Below are 23180 nucleotides of genomic sequence, written 5' to 3' on the forward strand. Positions count from 1 at the left end.
TTAGAACTTTTTGCAATGTGAATTGCACATTTGGCACCATATTGTTCACAAAGCACTTTTTAGGACCTATGTAACTAATGTATAGTTCAAATTTTTTAGTTAAGTCCTTTTAACAATAACAGACAAACCTTTCATTGGTTAACTGTTATACTTTTATTATTTACTTATTAGACTCTAATAAACATTTTGAGACCAGTTAGAACTTTTTGCAATGTGAATTGCACATTTGGCACCATATAGTTCACAAAGCACTTTTTAGGACCTATATAACTAATGTATAGTGCAAATTTTTTAGTTAAGTTCTTTTAACGATAACAGACAAACCGTTCATTGGTTAACTGTTATACTTTTATTATTTACTTATTAGACTCTAATAAACATTTAGAGACCCATTAGAACTTTTTGCAATGTGAATTGCACATTTGGCACCATATAGTTCACAAAGCACTTTTTAGGACCTATATAACTAATGTATAGTGCAAATTTTTTAGTTAAGTTCTTTTAACGATAACAGACAAACCTTTCATTGGTTAACTGTTATACTTTTATTATTTACTTATTAGACTCTAATAAACATTTTGAGACCCGTTAGAACTTTTTGCAATGTGAATTGCACATTTGGCACCATATAGTTCACAAAGCACTTTTTAGGACCTATATAACTAATGTATAGTGCAAATTTTTTAGTTAAATTCTTTTAACGATAACAGACAAACCTTTCATTGGTTAACTGTTATACTTTTATTATTTACTTATTAGACTCTAATAAACATTTAGAGACCCGTTAGAACTTTTTGCAATGTGAATTGCACATTTGGCACCATATAGTTCACAAAGCACTTTTTAGGACCTATATAACTAATGTATAGTGCAAATTTTTTAGTTAAGTTCTTTTAACGATAACAGACAAACCTTTCATTGGTTAACTGTTATACTTTTATTATTTAATTATTAGACTCTAATAAACATTTTGAGACCAGTTAGAACTTTTTGCAATGTGAATTGCACATTTGGCACCATATTGTTCACAAGGTACTTTTTAGGACCTATGTAACTAATGTATAGTGCAAATTTTTTAGTTAAGTTCTTTTAACAATAACAGACAAACCTTTCATTGGTTAACTGTTATACTTTTATTATTTACTTATTAGACTCTAATAAACATTTTGAGACCAGTTAGAACTTTTTGCAATGTGAATTGCACATTTGGCACCATATAGTTCACAAAGCACTTTTTAGGACCTATATAACTAATGTATAGTGCAAATTTTTTAGTTAAGTTCTTTTAACGATAACAGACAAACCTTTCATTGGTTAACTGTTATACTTTTATTATTTACTTATTAGACTCTAATAAACATTTTGAGACCCGTTAGAACTTTTTGCAATGTGAATTGCACATTTGGCACCATATAGTTCACAAGGTACTTTTTAGGACCTATATAACTAATGTATAGTGCAAATTTTTTAGTTAAGTTCTTTTAACGATAACAGACAAACCTTTCATTGGTTAACTGTTATACTTTTATTATTTACTTATTAGACTCTAATAAACATTTTGAGACCAGTTAGAACTTTTTGCAATGTGAATTGCACATTTGGCACCATATTGTTCACTAGGTACTTTTTAGGACCTATATAACTAATGTATAGTGCAAATTTTTTAGTTAAGTTCTTTTAACGATAACAGACAAACCTTTTATTGGTTAACTGTTATACTTTTATTATTTACTTATTAGACTCTAATAAACATTTAGAGACCCGTTAGAACTTTTTGCAATGTGAATTGCACATTTGGCACCATATAGTTCACAAAGCACTTTTTAGGACCTATATAACTAATGTATAGTGCAAATTTTTTAGTTAAGTTATTTTAACGATAACAGACAAACCTTTCATTGGTTAACTGTTATACTTTTATTATTTACTTATTAGACTCTAATAAACATTTTGAGACCCGTTAGAACTTTTTGCAATGTGAATTGCACATTTGGCACCATATAGTTCAAAAGGTACTTTTCAGGACCTATATAACTAATGTATAGTGCAAATTTTTTAGTTAAGTTATTTTAACGATAACAGACAAACCTTTCATTGGTTAACTGTTATACTTTTATTATTTACTTATTAGACTCTAATAAACATTTAGAGACCCGTTAGAACTTTTTGCAATGTGAATTGCACATTTGGCACCATATAGTTCACAAAGCACTTTTTAGGACCTATATAACTAATGTATAGTGCAAATTTTTTAGTTAAGTTCTTTTAACGATAACAGACAAACCTTTCATTGGTTAACTGTTATACTTTTATTATTTACTTATTAGACTCTAATAAACATTTTGAGACCCGTTAGAACTTTTTGCAATGTGAATTGCACATTTGGCACCATATAGTTCAAAAGGTACTTTTCAGGACCTATATAACTAATGTATAGTGCAAATTTTTTAGTTAAGTTCTTTTAACGATAACAGACAAACCTTTCATTGGTTAACTGTTATACTTTTATTATTTACTTATTAGACTCTAATAAACATTTTGAGACCAGTTAGAACTTTTTGCAATGTGAATTGCACATTTGGCACCATATTGTTCACAAAGCACTTTTTAGGACCTATATAACTAATGTATAGTGCAAATTTTTTAGTTAAGTTCTTTTAACGATAGCAGACAAACCTTTTATTGGTTAACTGTTATACTTTTATTATTTACTTATTAGACTCTAATAAACATTTAGAGACCCGTTAGAACTTTTTGTAATGTGAATTGCACATTTGGCACCATATAGTTCACAAAGCACTTTTTAGGACCTATATAACTAATGTATAGTGCAAATTTTTTAGTTAAGTTCTTTTAACGATAACAGACAAACCTTTCATTGGTTAACTGTTATACTTTTATTATTTACTTATTAGACTCTAATAAACATTTTGAGACCAGTTAGAACTTTTTGCAATGTGAATTGCACATTTGGCACCATATTGTTCACAAAATACTTTTTAGGACCTATATAACTAATGTATAGTGCAAATTTTTTAGTTAAGTTCTTTTAACGATAACAGACAAACCTTTAATTGGTTAACTGTTATACTTTTATTATTTACTTATTAGACTCTAATAAACATTTTGAGACCAGTTAGAACTTTTTGCAATGTGAATTGCACATTTGGCACCATATTGTTCACAAGGTACTTTTTAGGACCTATATAACTAATGTATAGTGCACATTTTTTAGTTAAGTTCTTTTAACGATAACAGACAAACCTTTCATTGGTTAACTGTTATACTTTTATTATTTACTTATTAGACTCTAATAAACATTTAGAGACCCGTTAGAACTTTTTGCAATGTGAATTGCACATTTGGCACCATATAGTTCACAAAGCACTTTTTAGGACCTATATAACTAATGTATAGTGCAAATTTTTTAGTTAAGTTCTTTTAACGATAACAGACAAACCGTTCATTGGTTAACTGTTATACTTTTATTATTTACTTATTAGACTCTAATAAACATTTAGAGACCCGTTAGAACTTTTTGCAATGTGAATTGCACATTTGGCACCATTTAGTTCACAAAGCACTTTTTAGGACCTATATAACTAATGTATAGTGCAAATTTTTTAGTTAAGTTCTTTTAACGATAACAGACAAACCTTTCATTGGTTAACTGTTATACTTTTATTATTTACTTATTAGACTCTAATAAACATTTTGAGACCCGTTAGAACTTTTTGCAATATGAATTGCACATTTGGCACCATATAGTTCACAAGGTACTTTTTAGGACCTATATAACTAATGTATAGTGCAAATTTTTTAGTTAAGTTCTTTTAACGATAACAGACAAACCTTTCATTGGTTAACTGTTATACTTTTATTATTTACTTATTAGACTCTAATAAACATTTTGAGACCAGTTAGAACTTTTTGCAATGTGAATTGCACATTTGGCACCATATTGTTCACTAGGTACTTTTTAGGACCTATATAACTAATGTATAGTGCAAATTTTTTAGTTAAGTTCTTTTAACGATAACAGACAAACCTTTTATTGGTTAACTGTTATACTTTTATTATTTACTTATTAGACTCTAATAAACATTTAGAGACCCGTTAGAACTTTTTGCAATGTGAATTGCACATTTGGCACCATATAGTTCACAAAGCACTTTTTAGGACCTATATAACTAATGTATAGTGCAAATTTTTTAGTTAAGTTATTTTAACGATAACAGACAAACCTTTCATTGGTTAACTGTTATACTTTTATTATTTACTTATTAGACTCTAATAAACATTTTGAGACCCGTTAGAACTTTTTGCAATGTGAATTGCACATTTGGCACCATATAGTTCAAAAAGTACTTTTCAGGACCTATATAACTAATGTATAGTGCAAATTTTTTAGTTAAGTTATTTTAACGATAACAGACAAACCTTTCATTGGTTAACTGTTATACTTTTATTATTTACTTATTAGACTCTAATAAACATTTAGAGACCCGTTAGAACTTTTTGCAATGTGAATTGCACATTTGGCACCATATAGTTCACAAAGCACTTTTTAGGACCTATATAACTAATGTATAGTGCAAATTTTTTAGTTAAGTTCTTTTAACGATAACAGACAAACCTTTCATTGGTTAACTGTTATACTTTTATTATTTACTTATTAGACTCTAATAAACATTTTGAGACCCGTTAGAACTTTTTGCAATGTGAATTGCACATTTGGCACCATATAGTTCAAAAGGTACTTTTCAGGACCTATATAACTAATGTATAGTGCAAATTTTTTAGTTAAGTTCTTTTAACGATAACAGACAAACCTTTCATTGGTTAACTGTTATACTTTTATTATTTACTTATTAGACTCTAATAAACATTTTGAGACCAGTTAGAACTTTTTGCAATGTGAATTGCACATTTGGCACCATATTGTTCACAAAATACTTTTTAGGACCTATATAACTAATGTATAGTGCAAATTTTTTAGTTAAGTTCTTTTAACGATAACAGACAAACCTTTCATTGGTTAACTGTTATACTTTTATTATTTACTTATTAGACTCTAATAAACATTTAGAGACCAGTTAGAACTTTTTGCAATGTGAATTGCACATTTGGCACCATATAGTTCACAAGGTACTTTTTAGGACCTATATAACTAATGTATAGTGCAAATTTTTTAGTTAAGTTCTTTTAACGATAACAGACAAACCTTTTATTGGTTAACTGTTATACTTTTATTATTTACTTATTAGACTCTAATAAACATTTAGAGACCCGTTAGAACTTTTTGCAATGTGAATTGCACATTTGGCACCATATCTTTCACAAAGCACTTTTTAGGACCTATATAACTAATGTATAGTGCAAATTTTTTAGTTAAGTTCTTTTAACGATAACAGACAAACCTATCATTGGTTAACTGTTATACTTTTATTATTTACTTATTAGACTCTAATAAACATTTAGAGACCAGTTAGAACTTTTTGCAATGTGAATTGCACATTTGGCACCATATTGTTCACAAAGCACTTTTTAGGACCTATATAACTAATGTATAGTGCAAATTTTTTAGTTAAGTTCTTTTAACGATAGCAGACAAACCTTTTATTGGTTAACTGTTATACTTTTATTATTTACTTATTAGACTCTAATAAACATTTAGAGACCCGTTAGAACTTTTTGTAATGTGAATTGCACATTTGGCACCATATAGTTCACAAAGCACTTTTTAGGACCTATATAACTAATGTATAGTGCAAATTTTTTAGTTAAGTTCTTTTAACGATAACAGACAAACCTTTCATTGGTTAACTGTTATACTTTTATTATTTACTTATTAGACTCTAATAAACATTTTGAGACCAGTTAGAACTTTTTGCAATGTGAATTGCACATTTGGCACCATATTGTTCACAAAATACTTTTTAGGACCTATATAACTAATGTATAGTGCAAATTTTTTAGTTAAGTTCTTTTAACGATAACAGACAAACCTTTCATTGGTTAACTGTTATACTTTTATTATTTACTTATTAGACTCTAATAAACATTTTGAGACCAGTTAGAACTTTTTGCAATGTGAATTGCACATTTGGCACCATATTGTTCACAAGGTACTTTTTAGGACCTATATAACTAATGTATAGTGCACATTTTTTAGTTAAGTTCTTTTAACGATAACAGACAAACCTTTCATTGGTTAACTGTTATACTTTTATTATTTACTTATTAGACTCTAATAAACATTTAGAGACCCGTTAGAACTTTTTGCAATGTGAATTGCACATTTGGCACCATATAGTTCACAAGGTACTTTTCAGGACCTATATAACTAATGTATAGTGCAAATTTTTTAGTTAAGTTCTTTTAACGATAACAGACAAACCTTTCATTGGTTAACTGTTATACTTTTATTATTTACTTATTAGACTCTAATAAACATTTTGAGACCCGTTAGAACTTTTTGCAATGTGAATTGCACATTTGGCACCATATAGTTCACAAGGTACTTTTCAGGACCTATATAACTAATGTATAGTGCAAATTTTTTAGTTAAGTTCTTTTAACGATAACAGACAAAGCTTTTATTGGTTAACTGTTATACTTTTATTATTTACTTATTAGACTCTAATAAACATTTAGAGACCCGTTAGAACTTTTTGCAATGTGAATTGCACATTTGGCACCATATAGTTCACAAAGCACTTTTTAGGACCTATATAACTAATGTATAGTGCAAATTTTTTAGTTAAGTTCTTTTAACGATAACAGACAAACCTTTCATTGGTTAACTGTTATACTTTTATTATTTACTTATTAGACTCTAATAAACATTTAGAGACCCGTTAGAACTTTTTGCAATGTGAATTGCACATTTGGCACCATATAGTTCACAAAGCACTTTTTAGGACCTATATAACTAATGTATAGTGCAAATTTTTTAGTTAAGTTCTTTTAACGATAACAGACAAACCTTTCATTGGTTAACTGTTATACTTTTATTATTTAATTATTAGACTCTAATAAACATTTTGAGACCAGTTAGAACTTTTTGCAATGTGAATTGCACATTTGGCACCATATTGTTCACAAGGTACTTTTTAGGACCTATGTAACTAATGTATAGTTCAAATTTTTTAGTTAAGTCCTTTTAACAATAACAGACAAACCTTTCATTGGTTAACTGTTATACTTTTATTATTTACTTATTAGACTCTAATAAACATTTTGAGACCAGTTAGAACTTTTTGCAATGTGAATTGCACATTTGGCACCATATAGTTCACAAAGCACTTTTTAGGACCTATATAACTAATGTATAGTGCAAATTTTTTAGTTAAGTTCTTTTAACGATAACAGACAAACCGTTCATTGGTTAACTGTTATACTTTTATTATTTACTTATTAGACTCTAATAAACATTTAGAGACCCGTTAGAACTTTTTGCAATGTGAATTGCACATTTGGCACCATATAGTTCACAAAGCACTTTTTAGGACCTATATAACTAATGTATAGTGCAAATTTTTTAGTTAAGTTCTTTTAACGATAACAGACAAACCTTTCATTGGTTAACTGTTATACTTTTATTATTTACTTATTAGACTCTAATAAACATTTTGAGACCCGTTAGAACTTTTTGCAATGTGAATTGCACATTTGGCACCATATAGTTCACAAAGCACTTTTTAGGACCTATATAACTAATGTATAGTGCAAATTTTTTAGTTAAGTTCTTTTAACGATAACAGACAAACCTTTCATTGGTTAACTGTTATACTTTTATTATTTACTTATTAGACTCTAATAAACATTTAGAGACCCGTTAGAACTTTTTGCAATGTGAATTGCACATTTGGCACCATATAGTTCACAAAGCACTTTTTAGGACCTATATAACTAATGTATAGTGCAAATTTTTTAGTTAAGTTCTTTTAACGATAACAGACAAACCTTTCATTGGTTAACTGTTATACTTTTATTATTTAATTATTAGACTCTAATAAACATTTTGAGACCAGTTAGAACTTTTTGCAATGTGAATTGCACATTTGGCACCATATTGTTCACAAGGTACTTTTTAGGACCTATGTAACTAATGTATAGTGCAAATTTTTTAGTTAAGTTCTTTTAACAATAACAGACAAACCTTTCATTGGTTAACTGTTATACTTTTATTATTTACTTATTAGACTCTAATAAACATTTTGAGACCAGTTAGAACTTTTTGCAATGTGAATTGCACATTTGGCACCATATAGTTCACAAAGCACTTTTTAGGACCTATATAACTAATGTATAGTGCAAATTTTTTAGTTAAGTTCTTTTAACGATAACAGACAAACCTTTCATTGGTTAACTGTTATACTTTTATTATTTACTTATTAGACTCTAATAAACATTTTGAGACCCGTTAGAACTTTTTGCAATGTGAATTGCACATTTGGCACCATATAGTTCAAAAGGTACTTTTCAGGACCTATATAACTAATGTATAGTGCAAATTTTTTAGTTAAGTTCTTTTAACGATAACAGACAAACCTTTCATTGGTTAACTGTTATACTTTTATTATTTACTTATTAGACTCTAATAAACATTTTGAGACCAGTTAGAACTTTTTGCAATGTGAATTGCACATTTGGCACCATATTGTTCACAAGGTACTTTTTAGGACCTATATAACTAATGTATAGTGCAAATTTTTTAGTTAAGTTCTTTTAACGATAACAGACAAAGCTTTTATTGGTTAACTGTTATACTTTTATTATTTACTTATTAGACTCTAATAAACATTTAGAGACCCGTTAGAACTTTTTGCAATGTGAATTGCACATTTGGCACCATATAGTTCACAAAGCACTTTTTAGGACCTATATAACTAATGTATAGTGCAAATTTTTTAGTTAAGTTCTTTTAACGATAACAGACAAACCTTTCATTGGTTAACTGTTATACTTTTATTATTTACTTATTAGACTCTAATAAACATTTTGAGACCCGTTAGAACTTTTTGCAATGTGAATTGCACATTTGGCACCATATAGTTCAAAAGGTACTTTTCAGGACCTATATAACTAATGTATAGTGCAAATTTTTTAGTTAAGTTCTTTTAACGATAACAGACAAACCTTTCATTGGTTAACTGTTATACTTTTATTATTTACTTATTAGACTCTAATAAACATTTTGAGACCAAATAGAACTTTTTGCAATGTGAATTGCACATTTGGCACCATATCTTTCACAAAGCACTTTTTAGGACCTATATAACTAATGTATAGTGCAAATTTTTTAGTTAAGTTCTTTTAACGATAACAGACAAACCTTTCATTGGTTAACTGTTATACTTTTATTATTTACTTATTAGACTCTAATAAACATTTAGAGACCAGTTAGAACTTTTTGCAATGTGAATTGCACATTTGGCACCATATTGTTCACTAGGTACTTTTTAGGACCTATGTAACTAATGTATAGTGCAAATTTTTTAGTTAAGTTCTTTTAACAATAACAGACAAACCTTTCATTGGTTAACTGTTATACTTTTATTATTTACTTATTAGACTCTAATAAACATTTTGAGACCAGTTAGAACTTTTTGCAATGTGAATTGCACATTTGGCACCATATAGTTCACAAAGCACTTTTTAGGACCTATATAACTAATGTATAGTGCAAATTTTTTAGTTAAGTTCTTTTAACGATAACAGACAAACCTTTCATTGGTTAACTGTTATACTTTTATTATTTACTTATTAGACTCTAATAAACATTTTGAGACCCGTTAGAACTTTTTGCAATGTGAATTGCACATTTGGCACCATATAGTTCAAAAGGTACTTTTCAGGACCTATATAACTAATGTATAGTGCAAATTTTTTAGTTAAGTTCTTTTAACGATAACAGACAAACCTTTCATTGGTTAACTGTTATACTTTTATTATTTACTTATTAGACTCTAATAAACATTTTGAGACCAGTTAGAACTTTTTGCAATGTGAATTGCACATTTGGCACCATATTGTTCACAAGGTACTTTTTAGGACCTATATAACTAATGTATAGTGCAAATTTTTTAGTTAAGTTCTTTTAACGATAACAGACAAAGCTTTTATTGGTTAACTGTTATACTTTTATTATTTACTTATTAGACTCTAATAAACATTTAGAGACCCGTTAGAACTTTTTGCAATGTGAATTGCACATTTGGCACCATATAGTTCACAAAGCACTTTTTAGGACCTATATAACTAATGTATAGTGCAAATTTTTTAGTTAAGTTCTTTTAACGATAACAGACAAACCTTTCATTGGTTAACTGTTATACTTTTATTATTTACTTATTAGACTCTAATAAACATTTTGAGACCCGTTAGAACTTTTTGCAATGTGAATTGCACATTTGGCACCATATAGTTCAAAAGGTACTTTTCAGGACCTATATAACTAATGTATAGTGCAAATTTTTTAGTTAAGTTCTTTTAACGATAACAGACAAACCTTTCATTGGTTAACTGTTATACTTTTATTATTTACTTATTAGACTCTAATAAACATTTTGAGACCAAATAGAACTTTTTGCAATGTGAATTGCACATTTGGCACCATATCTTTCACAAAGCACTTTTTAGGACCTATATAACTAATGTATAGTGCAAATTTTTTAGTTAAGTTCTTTTAACGATAACAGACAAACCTTTCATTGGTTAACTGTTATACTTTTATTATTTACTTATTAGACTCTAATAAACATTTAGAGACCAGTTAGAACTTTTTGCAATGTGAATTGCACATTTGGCACCATATTGTTCACTAGGTACTTTTTAGGACCTATATAACTAATGTATAGTGCAAATTTTTTAGTTAAGTTCTTTTAACGATAGCAGACAAACCTTTTATTGGTTAACTGTTATACTTTTATTATTTACTTATTAGACTCTAATAAACATTTAGAGACCCGTTAGAACTTTTTGCAATGTGAATTGCACATTTGGCACCATATAGTTCACAAAGCACTTTTTAGGACCTATATAACTAATGTATAGTGCAAATTTTTTAGTTAAGTTCTTTTAACGATAACAGACAAACCTTTCATTGGTTAACTGTTATACTTTTATTATTTACTTATTAGACTCTAATAAACATTTAGAGACCCGTTAGAACTTTTTGCAATGTGAATTGCACATTTGGCACCATATAGTTCACAAAGCACTTTTTAGGACCTATATAACTAATGTATAGTGCAAATTTTTTAGTTAAGTTCTTTTAACGATAACAGACAAACCTTTCATTGGTTAACTGTTATACTTTTATTATTTACTTATTAGACTCTAATAAACATTTTGAGACCAAATAAAACTTTTTGCAATGTGAATTGCACATTTGGCACCATATCTTTCACAAAGCACTTTTTAGGACCTATATAACTAATGTATAGTGCAAATTTTTTAGTTAAGTTCTTTTAACGATAACAGACAAACCTTTCATTGGTTAACTGTTATACTTTTATTATTTACTTATTAGACTCTAATAAACATTTAGAGACCAGTTAGAACTTTTTGCAATGTGAATTGCACATTTGGCACCATATTGTTCACTAGGTACTTTTTAGGACCTATATAACTAATGTATAGTGCAAATTTTTTAGTTAAGTTCTTTTAACGATAGCAGACAAACCTTTTATTGGTTAACTGTTATACTTTTATTATTTACTTATTAGACTCTAATAAACATTTAGAGACCCGTTAGAACTTTTTGCAATGTGAATTGCACATTTGGCACCATATAGTTCACAAAGCACTTTTTAGGACCTATATAACTAATGTATAGTGCAAATTTTTTAGTTAAGTTCTTTTAACGATAACAGACAAACCTTTCATTGGTTAACTGTTATACTTTTATTAATTACTTATTAGACTCTAATAAACATTTAGAGACCCGTTAGAACTTTTTGCAATGTGAATTGCACATTTGGCACCATATAGTTCACAAAGCACTTTTTAGGACCTATATAACTAATGTATAGTGCAAATTTTTTAGTTAAGTTCTTTTAACGATAACAGACAAACCTTTCATTGGTTAACTGTTATACTTTTATTATTTACTTATTAGACTCTAATAAACATTTAGAGACCCGTTAGAACTTTTTGCAATGTGAATTGCACATTTGGCACCATATAGTTCACAAAGCACTTTTTAGGACCTATATAACTAATGTATAGTGCAAATTTTTTAGTTAAGTTCTTTTAACGATAACAGACAAACCTTTCATTGGTTAACTGTTATACTTTTATTATTTAATTATTAGACTCTAATAAACATTTTGAGACCAGTTAGAACTTTTTGCAATGTGAATTGCACATTTGGCACCATATTGTTCACAAGGTACTTTTTAGGACCTATGTAACTAATGTATAGTGCAAATTTTTTAGTTAAGTTCTTTTAACAATAACAGACAAACCTTTCATTGGTTAACTGTTATACTTTTATTATTTACTTATTAGACTCTAATAAACATTTTGAGACCAGTTAGAACTTTTTGCAATGTGAATTGCACATTTGGCACCATATAGTTCACAAAGCACTTTTTAGGACCTATATGACTAATGTATAGTGCAAATTTTTTAGTTAAGTTCTTTTAACGATAACAGACAAACCTTTCATTGGTTAACTGTTATACTTTTATTATTTACTTATTAGACTCTAATAAACATTTTGAGACCCGTTAGAACTTTTTGCAATGTGAATTGCACATTTGGCACCATATAGTTCACAAAGCACTTTTTAGGACCTATATAACTAATGTATAGTGCAAATTTTTTAGTTAAGTTCTTTTAACGATAACAGACAAACCTTTCATTGGTTAACTGTTATACTTTTATTAATTACTTATTAGACTCTAATAAACATTTAGAGACCCGTTAGAACTTTTTGCAATGTGAATTGCACATTTGGCACCATATAGTTCACAAAGCACTTTTTAGGACCTATATAACTAATGTATAGTGCAAATTTTTTAGTTAAGTTCTTTTAACGATAACAGACAAACCTTTCATTGGTTAACTGTTATACTTTTATTATTTACTTATTAGACTCTAATAAACATTTAGAGACCCGTTAGAACTTTTTGCAATGTGAATTGCACATTTGGCACCATATAGTTCACAAAGCACTTTTTAGGACCTATATAACTAATGTATAGTGCAAATTTTTTAGTTAAGTTCTTTTAACGATAACAGACAAACCTTTCATTGGTTAACTGTTATACTTTTATTATTTAATTATTAGACTCTAATAAACATTTTGAGACCAGTTAGAACTTTTTGCAATGTGAATTGCACATTTGGCACCATATTGTTCACAAGGTACTTTTTAGGACCTATGTAACTAATGTATAGTGCAAATTTTTTAGTTAAGTTCTTTTAACAATAACAGACAAACCTTTCATTGGTTAACTGTTATACTTTTATTATTTACTTATTAGACTCTAATAAACATTTTGAGACCAGTTAGAACTTTTTGCAATGTGAATTGCACATTTGGCACCATATAGTTCACAAAGCACTTTTTAGGACCTATATGACTAATGTATAGTGCAAATTTTTTAGTTAAGTTCTTTTAACGATAACAGACAAACCTTTCATTGGTTAACTGTTATACTTTTATTATTTACTTATTAGACTCTAATAAACATTTTGAGACCCGTTAGAACTTTTTGCAATGTGAATTGCACATTTGGCACCATATAGTTCAAAAGGTACTTTTCAGGACCTATATAACTAATGTATAGTGCAAATTTTTTAGTTAAGTTCTTTTAACGATAACAGACAAACCTTTCATTGGTTAACTGTTATACTTTTATTATTTACTTATTAGACTCTAATAAACATTTTGAGACCAGTTAGAACTTTTTGCAATGTGAATTGCACATTTGGCACCATATTGTTCACAAGGTACTTTTTAGGACCTATATAACTAATGTATAGTGCAAATTTTTTAGTTAAGTTCTTTTAACGATAACAGACAAAGCTTTTATTGGTTAACTGTTATACTTTTATTATTTACTTATTAGACTCTAATAAACATTTAGAGACCCGTTAGAACTTTTTGCAATGTGAATTGCACATTTGGCACCATATAGTTCACAAAGCACTTTTTAGGACCTATATAACTAATGTATAGTGCAAATTTTTTAGTTAAGTTCTTTTAACGATAACAGACAAACCTTTCATTGGTTAACTGTTATACTTTTATTATTTACTTATTAGACTCTAATAAACATTTTGAGACCCGTTAGAACTTTTTGCAATGTGAATTGCACATTTGGCACCATATAGTTCAAAAGGTACTTTTCAGGACCTATATAACTAATGTATAGTGCAAATTTTTTAGTTAAGTTCTTTTAACGATAACAGACAAACCTTTCATTGGTTAACTGTTATACTTTTATTATTTACTTATTAGACTCTAATAAACATTTTGAGACCAAATAGAACTTTTTGCAGTGTGAATTGCACATTTGGCACAATATCTTTCACAAAGCACTTTTTAGGACCTATATAACTAATGTATAGTGCAAATTTTTTAGTTAAGTTCTTTTAACGATAACAGACAAACCTTTCATTGGTTAACTGTTATACTTTTATTATTTACTTATTAGACTCTAATAAACATTTAGAGACCAGTTAGAACTTTTTGCAATGTGAATTGCACATTTGGCACCATATTGTTCACTAGGTACTTTTTAGGACCTATATAACTAATGTATAGTGCAAATTTTTTAGTTAAGTTCTTTTAACGATAGCAGACAAACCTTTTATTGGTTAACTGTTATACTTTTATTATTTACTTATTAGACTCTAATAAACATTTAGAGACCCGTTAGAACTTTTTGCAATGTGAATTGCACATTTGGCACCATATAGTTCACAAAGCACTTTTTAGGACCTATATAACTAATGTATAGTGCAAATTTTTTAGTTAAGTTCTTTTAACGATAACAGACAAACCTTTCATTGGTTAACTGTTATACTTTTATTATTTACTTATTAGACTCTAATAAACATTTAGAGACCCGTTAGAACTTTTTGCAATGTGAATTGCACATTTGGCACCATATAGTTCACAAGGTACTTTTCAGGACCTATATAACTAATGTATAGTGCAAATTTTTTAGTTAAGTTCTTTTAACGATAACAGACAAACCTTTCATTGGTTAACTGTTATACTTTTATTATTTACTTATTAGACTCTAATAAACATTTTGAGACCCGTTAGAACTTTTTGCAATGTGAATTGCACATTTGGCACCATATAGTTCACAAGGTACTTTTCAGGACCTATATAACTAATGTATAGTGCAAATTTTTTAGTTAAGTTCTTTTAACGATAACAGACAAAGCTTTTATTGGTTAACTGTTATACTTTTATTATTTACTTATTAGACTCTAATAAACATTTAGAGACCCGTTAGAACTTTTTGCAATGTGAATTGCACATTTGGCACCATATAGTTCACAAAGCACTTTTTAGGACCTATATAACTAATGTATAGTGCAAATTTTTTAGTTAAGTTCTTTTAACGATAACAGACAAACCTTTCATTGGTTAACTGTTATACTTTTATTATTTACTTATTAGACTCTAATAAACATTTAGAGACCCGTTAGAACTTTTTGCAATGTGAATTGCACATTTGGCACCATATAGTTCACAAAGCACTTTTTAGGACCTATATAACTAATGTATAGTGCAAATTTTTTAGTTAAGTTCTTTTAACGATAACAGACAAACCTTTCATTGGTTAACTGTTATACTTTTATTATTTAATTATTAGACTCTAATAAACATTTTGAGACCCGTTAGAACTTTTTGCAATGTGAATTGCACATTTGGCACCATATAGTTCACAAAGCACTTTTTAGGACCTATATAACTAATGTATAGTGCAAATTTTTTAGTTAAGTTCTTTTAACGATAACAGACAAACCGTTCATTGGTTAACTGTTATACTTTTATTATTTACTTATTAGACTCTAATAAACATTTTGAGACCCGTTAGAACTTTTTGCAATGTGAATTGCACATTTGGCACCATATAGTTCACAAAGCACTTTTTAGGACCTATATAACTAATGTACAGTGCAAATTTTTTAGTTAAGTTCTTTTAACGATAACAGACAAATCTTTCATTGGTTAACTGTTATACTTTTATTATTTACTTATTAGACTCTAATAAACATTTTGAGACCCGTTAGAACTTTTTGCAATGTGAATTGCACATTTGGCACCATATAGTTCAAAAGGTACTTTTCAGGACCTATATAACTAATGTATAGTGCAAATTTTTTAGTTAAGTTCTTTTAACGATAACAGACAAACCTTTCATTGGTTAACTGTTATACTTTTATTATTTACTTATTAGACTCTAATAAACATTTTGAGACCAGTTAGAACTTTTTGCAATGTAAATTGCACATTTGGCACCATATTGTTCACAAAATACTTTTTAGGACCTATATAACTAATGTATAGTGCAAATTTTTTAGTTAAGTTCTTTTAACGATAACAGACAAACCTTTCATTGGTTAACTGTTATAATTTTATTATTTACTTATTAGACTCTAATAAACATTTTGAGACCAGTTAGAACTTTTTGCAATGTGAATTGCACATTTGGCACCATATTGTTCACAAGGTACTTTTTAGGACCTATATAACTAATGTATAGTGCAAATTTTTTAGTTAAGTTCTTTTAACGATAACAGACAAAGCTTTTATTGGTTAACTGTTATACTTTTATTATTTACTTATTAGACTCTAATAAACATTTAGAGACCCGTTAGAACTTTTTGCAATGTGAATTGCACATTTGGCACCATATAGTTCCCAAAGCACTTTTTAGGACCTATATAACTAATGTATAGTGCAAATTTTTTAGTTAAGTTCTTTTAACGATAACAGACAAACCTTTCATTGGTTAACTGTTATACTTTTATTATTTACTTATTAGACTCTAATAAACATTTAGAGACCCGTTAGAACTTTTTGCAATGTGAATTGCACATTTGGCACCATATAGTTCACAAAGCACTTTTTAGGACCTATATAACTAATGTATAGTGCAAATTTTTTAGTTAAGTTCTTTTAACGATAACAGACAAACCTTTCATTGGTTAACTGTTATACTTTTATTATTTACTTATTAGACTCTAATAAACATTTAGAGACCCGTTAGAACTTTTTGCAATGTGAATTGCACATTTGGCACCATATAGTTCACAAAGCACTTTTTAGGACCTATATAACTAATGTATAGTGCAAATTTTTTAGTTAAGTTCTTTTAACGATAACAGACAAACCTTTCATTGGTTAACTGTTATACTTTTATTATTTAATTATTAGACTCTAATAAACATTTTGAGACCCGTTAGAACTTTTTGCAATGTGAATTGCACATTTGGCACCATATTGTTCACAAGGTACTTTTTAGGACCTATGTAACTAATGTATAGTGCAAATTTTTTAGTTAAGTTCTTTTAACAATAACAGACAAACCTTTCATTGGTTAACTGTTATACTTTTATTATTTACTTATTAGACTCTAATAAACATTTTGAGACCAGTTAGAACTTTTTGCAATGTGAATTGCACATTTGGCAACATATAGTTCAAAAGGTACTTTTCAGGACCTATATAACTAATGTATAGTGCAAATTTTTTAGTTAAGTTCTTTTAACGATAACAGACAAACCTTTCATTGGTTAACTGTTATACTTTTATTATTTACTTATTAGACTCTAATAAACATTTTGAGACCAGTTAGAACTTTTTGCAATGTGAATTGCACATTTGGCACCATATTGTTCACAAAATACTTTTTAGGACCTATATAACTAATGTATAGTGCAAATTTTTTAGTTAAGTTCTTTTAACGATAACAGACAAACCTTTCATTGGTTAACTGTTATACTTTTATTATTTACTTATTAGACTCTAATAAACATTTTGAGACCAAATAGAACTTTTTGCAATCTGAATTGCACATTTGGCACCATATTGTTCACAAGGTACTTTTTAGGACCTATATAACTAATGTATAGTGCAAATTTTTTAGTTAAGTTCTTTTAACGATAACAGACAAAGCTTTTATTGGTTAACTGTTATACTTTTATTATTTACTTATTAGACTCTAATAAACATTTAGAGACCCGTTAGAACTTTTTGCAATGTGAATTGCACATTTGGCACCATATAGTTCACAAAGCACTTTTTAGGACCTATATAACTAATGTATAGTGCAAATTTTTTAGTTAAGTTCTTTTAACGATAACAGACAAACCTTTCATTGGTTAACTGTTATACTTTTATTATTTACTTATTAGACTCTAATAAACATTTTGAGACCCGTTAGAACTTTTTGCAATGTGAATTGCACATTTGGCACCATATAGTTCAAAAGGTACTTTTCAGGACCTATATAACTAATGTATAGTGCAAATTTTTTAGTTAAGTTCTTTTAACGATAACAGACAAACCTTTCATTGGTTAACTGTTATACTTTTATTATTTACTTATTAGACTCTAATAAACATTTTGAGACCAGTTAGAACTTTTTGCAATGTGAATTGCACATTTGGCACCATATTGTTCACAAAATACTTTTTAGGACCTATATAACTAATGTATAGTGCAAATTTTTTAGTTAAGTTCTTTTAACGATAACAGACAAACCTTTCATTGGTTAACTGTTATACTTTTATTATTTACTTATTAGACTCTAATAAACATTTTGAGACCAAATAGAACTTTTTGCAATGTGAATTGCACATTTGGCACCATATTGTTCACAAGGTACTTTTTAGGACCTATATAACTAATGTATAGTGCAAATTTTTTAGTTAAGTTCTTTTAACGATAACAGACAAAGCTTTTATTGGTTAACTGTTATACTTTTATTATTTACTTATTAGACTCTAATAAACATTTAGAGACCCGTTAGAACTTTTTGCAATGTGAATTGCACATTTGGCACCATATAGTTCACAAAGCACTTTTTAGGACCTATATAACTAATGTATAGTGCAAATTTTTTAGTTAAGTTCTTTTAACGATAACAGACAAACCTTTCATTGGTTAACTGTTATACTTTTATTATTTACTCATTAGACTCTAATAAACATTTAGAGACCCGTTAGAACTTTTTGCAATGTGAATTGCACATTTGGCACCATATAGTTCACAAAGCACTTTTTAGGACCTATATAACTAATGTATAGTGCAAATTTTTTAGTTAAGTTCTTTTAACGATAACAGACAAACCTTTCATTGGTTAACTGTTATACTTTTATTATTTACTTATTAGACTCTAATAAACATTTTGAGACCCGTTAGAACTTTTTGCAATGTGAATTGCACATTTGGCACCATATCTTTCACAAAGCACTTTTTAGGACCTATATAACTAATGTATAGTGCAAATTTTTTAGTTAAGTTCTTTTAACGATAACAGACAAACCTTTCATTGGTTAACTGTTATACTTTTATTATTTACTTATTAGACTCTAATAAACATTTTGAGACCCGTTAGAACTTTTTGCAATGTGAATTGCACATTTGGCACCATATAGTTCACAAAGCACTTTTTAGGACCTATATAACTAATGTATAGTGCAAATTTTTTAGTTAAGTTCTTTTAACGATAACAGACAAACCGTTCATTGGTTAACTGTTATACTTTTATTATTTACTTATTAGACTCTAATAAACATTTAGAGACCCGTTAGAACTTTTTGCAATGTGAATTGCACATTTGGCACCATATAGTTCACAAAGCACTTTTTAGGACCTATATAACTAATGTATAGTGCAAATTTTTTAGTTAAGTTCTTTTAACGATAACAGACAAACCTTTCATTGGTTAACTGTTATACTTTTATTATTTAATTATTAGACTCCAATAAACATTTTGAGACCAGTTAGAACTTTTTGCAATGTGAATTGCACATTTGGCACCATATTGTTCACAAGGTACTTTTTAGGACCTATGTAACTAATGTATAGTGCAAATTTTTTAGTTAAGTTCTTTTAACAATAACAGACAAACCTTTCATTGGTTAACTGTTATACTTTTATTATTTACTTATTAGACTCTAATAAACATTTTGAAACCAGTTAGAACTTTTTGCAATGTGAATTGCACATTTGGCACCATATAGTTCACAAAGCACTTTTTAGGACCTATATAACTAATGTATAGTGCAAATTTTTTAGTTAAGTTCTTTTAACGATAACAGACAAACCTTTCATTGGTTAACTGTTATACTTTTATTATTTAATTATTAGACTCTAATAAACATTTTGAGACCAGTTAGAACTTTTTGCAATGTGAATTGCATATTTGGCACCATATTGTTCACAAGGTACTTTTTAGGACCTATGTAACTAATGTATAGTGCAAATTTTTTAGTTAAGTTCTTTTAACGATAACAGACAAACCTTTCATTGGTTAACTGTTATACTTTTATTATTTACTTATTAGACTCTAATAAACATTTTGAGACCAGTTAGAACTTTTTGCAATGTGAATTGCACATTTGGCACCATATAGTTCACAAGGCACTTTTTAGGACCTATATAACTAATGTATAGTGCAAATTTTTTAGTTAAGTTCTTTTAACGATAACAGACAAACCGTTCATTGGTTAACTGTTATACTTTTATTATTTACTTATTAGACTCTAATAAACATTTAGAGACCCGTTAGAACTTTTTGCAATGTGAATTGCACATTTGGCACCATACAGTTCACAAAACACTTTTTAGGACCTATATAACTAATGTATAGTGCAAATTTTTTAGTTAAGTTCTTTTAACGATAACAGACAAACCTTTCATTGGTTAACTGTTATACTTTTATTATTTACTTATTAGACTCTAATAAACATTTTGAGACCAGTTAGAACTTTTTGCAATGTGAATTGCACATTTGGCACCATATAGTTCAAAAGGTACTTTTCAGGACCTATATAACTAATGTATAGTGCAAATTTTTTAGTTAAGTTCTTTTAACGATAACAGACAAACCTTTCATTGGTTAACTGTTATACTTTTATTATTTACTTATTAGACTCTAATAAACATTTTGAGACCAGTTAGAACTTTTTGCAATGTGAATTGCACATTTGGCACCATATTGTTCACAAAATACTTTTTAGGACCTATATAACTAATGTATAGTGCAAATTTTTTAGTTAAGTTCTTTTAACGATAACAGACAAACCTTTCATTGGTTAACTGTTATACTTTTATTATTTACTTATTAGACTCTAATAAACATTTTGAGACCAAATAGAACTTTTTGCAATGTGAATTGCACATTTGGCACCATATTGTTCACAAGGTACTTTTTAGGACCTATATAACTAATGTATAGTGCAAATTTTTTAGTTAAGTTCTTTTAACGATAACAGACAAAGCTTTTATTGGTTAACTGTTATACTTTTATTATTTACTTATTAGACTCTAATAAACATTTAGAGACCCGTTAGAACTTTTTGCAATGTGAATTGCACATTTGGCACCATATAGTTCACAAAGCACTTTTTAGGACCTATATAACTAATGTATAGTGCAAATTTTTTAGTTAAGTTCTTTTAACGATAACAGACAAACCTTTCATTGGTTAACTGTTATACTTTTATTATTTACTTATTAGACTCTAATAAACATTTTGAGACCCGTTAGAACTTTTTGCAATGTGAATTGCACATTTGGCACCATATAGTTCAAAAGGTACTTTTCAGGACCTATATAACTAATGTATAGTGCAAATTTTTTAGTTAAGTTCTTTTAACGATAACAGACAAACCTTTCATTGGTTAACTGTTATACTTTTATTATTTACTTATTAGACTCTAATAAACATTTTGAGACCAGTTAGAACTTTTTGCAATGTGAATTGCACATTTGGCACCATATTGTTCACAAAATACTTTTTAGGACCTATATAACTAATGTATAGTGCAAATTTTTTAGTTAAGTTCTTTTAACGATAACAGACAAACCTTTCTTTGGTTAACTGTTATACTTTTATTATTTACTTATTAGACTCTAATAAACATTTTGAGACCAAATAGAACTTTTTGCAATGTGAATTGCACATTTGGCACCATATTGTTCACAAAGTACTTTTTAGGACCTATATAACTAATGTATAGTGCAAATTTTTTAGTTAAGTTCTTTTAACGATAACAGACAAAGCTTTTATTGGTTAACTGTTATACTTTTATTATTTACTTATTAGACTCTAATAAACATTTAGAGACCCGTTAGAACTTTTTGCAATGTGAATTGCACATTTGGCACCATATAGTTCACAAAGCACTTTTTAGGACCTATATAACTAATGTATAGTGCAAATTTTTTAGTTAAGTTCTTTTAACGATAACAGACAAACCTTTCATTGGTTAACTGTTATACTTTTATTATTTACTTATTAGACTCTAATAAACATTTAGAGACCCGTTAGAACTTTTTGCAATGTGAATTGCACATTTGGCACCATATAGTTCACAAAGCACTTTTTAGGACCTATATAACTAATGTATAGTTCAAATTTTTTAGTTAAGTTCTTTTAACGATAACAGACAAACCTTTCATTGGTTAACTGTTATACTTTTATTATTTACTTATTAGACTCTAATAAACATTTTGAGACCCGTTAGAACTTTTTGCAATGTGAATTGCACATTTGGCACCATATAGTTCACAAAGCACTTTTTAGGACCTATATAACTAATGTATAGTGCAAATTTTTTAGTTAAGTTCTTTTAACGATAACAGACAAACCTTTCATTGGTTAACTGTTATACTTTTATTATTTACTTATTAGACTCTAATAAACATTTTGAGACCCGTTAGAACTTTTTGCAATGTGAATTGCACATTTGGCACCATATAGTTCACAAGGTACTTTTTAGGACCTATATAACTAATGTATAGTGCAAATTTTTTAGTTAAGTTCTTTTAACGATAACAGACAAACCTTTTATTGGTTAACTGTTATACTTTTATTATTTACTTATTAGACTCTAATAAACATTTAGAGACCCGTTAGAACTTTTTGCAATGTGAATTGCACATTTGGCACCATATCTTTCACAAA

The sequence above is a fragment of the Clavelina lepadiformis genome, chromosome 3 (assembly GCF_947623445.1).
Source record: "Clavelina lepadiformis chromosome 3, kaClaLepa1.1, whole genome shotgun sequence".
Lineage (NCBI taxonomy): Eukaryota > Metazoa > Chordata > Ascidiacea > Aplousobranchia > Clavelinidae > Clavelina > Clavelina lepadiformis.